This window comes from Crocodylus porosus, unplaced genomic scaffold (genome assembly GCF_001723895.1).
Source record: "Crocodylus porosus isolate Cpor-Errol unplaced genomic scaffold, CroPor_comp1, whole genome shotgun sequence".
NCBI lineage: Eukaryota > Metazoa > Chordata > Crocodylia > Crocodylidae > Crocodylus > Crocodylus porosus.
Window position 1 is genome coordinate 127,528,002 of NW_017728906.1, and position 4,590 is coordinate 127,532,591.

Consider the following 4,590-nt stretch of genomic DNA (forward strand, 5'->3'; position numbering starts at 1 on the left):
GACAAGTGGCTCTCAGTGGCAGGAGCCACTCCAGCCTCCCCACGCCTCCCAGATGAGCCATGGCTTCACTCTGCCCCACCCTGGGCTGGGTGAGTGGTGGCAGTGGTAGGGCATGGCAGGGGCATGTGCCCCAGATTTGTGTGGGGTGGCTGGGGCCAGGGCCAGCCCGGGCTGCACTCTGGGCAGGCGGTAGGGGCTATGGTGAATTTTAGGGTAGCTTCAGATACCTCCATAGCTCCTGCTCTGTTGCCTGGCCCTCACAGATCCAGGGCATACGCCCCTGCCTTAACCTGCCACCTCTCACCCAGCCAGTGCGGGGTGGGGTGAAGTCGTGGCTTGTCTGGGAGGCGCGGGGCAGCTGGAGTGGGTCCTGATGCTGTGCATTGTTTGCCCACCCCACATCTCACTGCCCTGGCTGGGCGAGTGGCGGCAGGGCACAGCCCTTGCTTCCAGGGCCTGGCCACAGCAAGCCGCACCTGCGTCCTGTACTCCCCCAACCTGATTGGGCAGCCCCAGCCACATTCCCTCCCTTGCTGTGGGGCATGGATCTGCTGCCCCATGCTGCTTCCTTCCCTACCAACACAATGGACTTACCAGCTGGACACAGCTGTTCTGAGCATGGTAAAGGAACCAATCCCCCATTTGTAACATTGTTCCTATGGGAAAATTGGTTCCAAGTTACGACCTTTTGATTTATGACGTGGTTTTCAGGAACCAATTGTGTTGCAATTCTGAGGACTGCTAGGGATAGACATTACACATAAACCGGTTTAAACAATCGAACTGGTTTAAACCTGTAACAGAATAGAAGTTCAGGGCATATAAGCTAGTTTCAAAATGGCTGAAAACGGTTTAAGATAAACCTGGTTCAATGTAGTATTAGGCTTAACTGATTTGGGTCAAACCAGTTTATGCCATGTCTGTCCCAGACCCCTTGCTGGTTTAAGTTAAACTAAACTAGAGTCCCCCTGCATCCCAGATGCTTTGCAGCCCTGGGCTAGGCTTGGCACTCTGCTCCACAGAACAGGGTTGGCCCTGCCTCTCTGCTCCCTAGCCAGAGCTCTGGCAGACTGCAGGTACAGTAGGATCTGCCTGGCTTCCCTCTGCCCCACTGCCCCCTCGCCACTTGCTGCTCAAGCAGGGATCCCCACCTTCCTCCCTCTCTCCCACAGCACAGACCCCAGCCCCATGGACCCTAGGTATGTGGTATGCTAGCTAATGCTGAGAAGTGTCTCTGTGTGTGTCTCTCCAATTTCACTTGGACCAGACAAAGGCAGACAGGACAGTTGGGGCTTTTTGGAGCTAATCAACAGGTCAGCTGGTAATGTCCCTCTGTTCCTTCCACAGAAAAAGCTGTTTAAGAAAGAGCTTGAACTAACGAGACAGGCTTTTGTTTTCTTGATATGCTGCTAAACACTATGTTATCAGCTCTCTGTTGGCTCCCTTGCCCGTCAGGTTTGCTGAAGACAATATGAAGAAGCAGGGAGAAGGAGACTGAAAAGCTCAGGTGTCAACAACAGATGCATGCATTGCACACAAGTAGTCCTCCCTCCCCCTGCCCCCTTTGTCTCAGAACACTAGCTGGGGGCTGGCAACACTCCTGCCCCTTGAGCAGTGAACAAGGAAGAGCCTGGGACTGTGCAGAGCATCCTGCCAGGACTTGACCATGCCCCCCGCCCTCAGCTCAGCACTCTAGAAGGGAAGGGAGAGCTGCACCCCTCCAACTTCTAGCCTGAGCCACTGCAGGCATGAGCCTGCATTGCTCCAGTCCAGAAGGAATGTCTGTGCATTTGCAAATCAGTTTAACCTAGGCAGGTTGGACTAACCTGCAAAGATTGAAACAATTTAGACTCAGGCTTTTTGAATGTTTGTCCCTAGCCACAAAATCTAACTTCCTGTAAGTGGACAGGTAAACAGTAAAAAAAGAAGAAGCTGTCAAAGGGCTACTGTAAGAAGCCCTGCAAACCATGGGAACTAGCAGCCATGAAACAGGATTACTCCCCCGATTACTCTCACACACACACACACACACGTTTTTAAGGCTTCTAACAGTCACTGAAAGAGCTGCTACTGGAAGCCCTGAAAATGAAGGGAGCCAGTCAAGTTTGAGGCTAGTAATGCTACAGCACTAAAATCAAGGGGGTCCGCAAGATTCGGTCTGAGTTGCCATCAGCCTCAGGAGCTGGAAGGCTTCAGCTGGAGGGTTAAGTGGCAAGGGGCTGTGCCTGTACTGCAGCCAGTGGGCAGAGAGAAGCAGCAGCAGGGAAAAGCTACAGCAGCAGCAGCCTGGTCAGAAAAACAGCCCACCTTGTGCCCAAGTTGGGTTATTCTAGGCTACAGTACCAGAAAGTTGCTAACCACTGCTCTAAACAATGTCTCTAAGTACAGAGCATTTCAGTGCAATTTCAAAGCTGCTAATAGTACAGCATTGACAAAGTCATGCGCTTAAGCACTAATCATTTACATTCAGTCTGAGTAAATGCATGCTCCATGTGAAGAGTGAAAAAAGAACCCCAAACAGGCCCATAATGATTACAAAAGGGAAATTCATTTGCAGTTATTAGAGTCTTTCATCCTCAAAAAGAAGGTCCATCAGTCCTACAAAAACCCAAATCTTCCTGCCCCTCACAAAAAAAAGATTTCTCTCAAATGTACAAACCTTAGCCAATGGCATTGTGTGCATTCACCCACTGTCATAATTATGTTTTTTCTTTTTATTATGTTTAACCCTTTTCAGATGTACTTACTTGAAGCCTTCACTGGAAATTAGTAACAGCTGAATAGGCTATAAAACACAGTAGATGGAGAAGGATGGAAACACATCATAACAGCTAAAAATTAATGAGCTATTCCATCTCCAGTGTTAACAAACAGACAAAAAAATAGGCCTGTAAACCTTGAGTTCTAAAAAATGATCTTAGAATAATGAAAGCTTACAAATACTTCAGCTATTAAACAGTGTAGTTAGGATTCAAACCAGAAGCCACCCCAAAATAAAATCTATTCTTTGATTTTCTTGTTTGAACTCCTCCTGGCTTATTCTGGGACCATTTAAGCAGTCAAAGTAGTAATAGAATGAACCACACTGTTTTCCCCAAGAATTATGGTTTGACTTGCATTCTTTTCTTGCATGCTTGATGGGGAAAAGTATTCAGCACATTATTCTGTATACAACACCCAAACACTCTCCAGGATGAAAACACCTATTGCTTCATGTACTTATTTCATGTAGAAATACAAATGTAGGCTTTCTATAAACTATGCAAGCACATGTGCAAAGTTAACCCAACACTATGGCCTTGAGCTGATTACTTAACCCTCCTCATCTCTGAAGAAAGTCAATCTGTGCCCAACTACTAGCTAGATTTTTATAATGTAAAAATCAAACAAAAATCAAACAAAATTCCCTAAAACTGTACTTAGCTTTTTGACTGTACTTAGCTCCAGAGACCAAAGGCAAGAGGGATTCAGGGATTCTTATCTCTAGCCCCTGAAGAGCAGTTTTATTGCTTCAAAATGACTACAAAAACATGCAATCAGGAAGGGCATATCTACATGTGTGCTTTTATTTGCAGTAACCCATTTTACTGCACATTAAAGCATCATGTAAAAAATTGTGCAATTACGCTAATGCACAGTAAAATAGGCTACTGCACATTAAGCGTCACTTAGAAACCATGATGCTTAGGCAGCCTAATGGGCATTTGTTTAGTACCTCACACTGGAGATACCAAATTTAATGCGCATTAGGAAAAACGCCTTAATGCATGTATAGACATGCCCAAAGAGAGAAGACATGGTATGACTGCATGGTGCTGAAGCACATCAAATATTAAGTGTGCCAGTATTCATATGGAACATATGGAAAGTCAGCCAATACAAGTCTGTCTGTGATTTCTGGGCTTTTAAAATTAGGAGCTGCAGTTTTCTACTTCTGGAAACAGAATAAACAGGATAGACTTCAGGCCAGAAAAAGACTTTGGACTGAGTTTCTCCATAGGCAGGAAGGGCTTCTGAGGAGGAAAAGTACATTTATCCCTTCCACTCTGAGGAAGACTGGAAAACTAACCTTAATACTCGGTATTTTGAGTTTATTTGCTCTCATTTAAAATAAAACTCATCTTGAGAAAAGTACTCCATAGTTGCTGAATGTTTTATTCCATCTTCCTTTGCCTGCAAGTCTGCCAAGTAACTTATTGGCAACCAATGAGACTTGTTGTAAAAATAAAATAAATTTAAGTTTGTTAGTTTTCCCAATTAACAGCAACATGTGATAGCTGAAGCAGATACACTTCTCTAGTTTTTGTGAGCAAGCTGAAAAACGTGCAAAGAAGCCTTCACATAAATGGGTGGAACCTGTTAAAGTGCACCCTGCTCTTCTGTTTCTAACACTCACGTTTTTCAATATATAGATTAACATGCTTATGTTCAGTTCTCCCATTGAGACCCAAGAATTCTTAAAGGGCTTGGCTTTGTCATATGATTTCTTCCTAGGATTCACAATGTTCTGTGTTTGATTAGAGCCTGATGCTGCTTTCATATAGAGATGAACCAATTAAAAATGACAAAACTAATATGTAATCTGAATAA

The 4,590-nt window shown here is 45.0% G+C and overlaps 1 protein-coding gene across 8 annotated transcripts in view; it reads right to left on the bottom strand.

Moving 5' to 3' along the window:
* Positions 1-4,590, bottom strand: part of LMO7 (LIM domain 7) — a 124,054-nt gene that overhangs the window by 114,803 nt on the left and 4,661 nt on the right. The gene's annotated exons all lie outside the window — the stretch shown is intronic.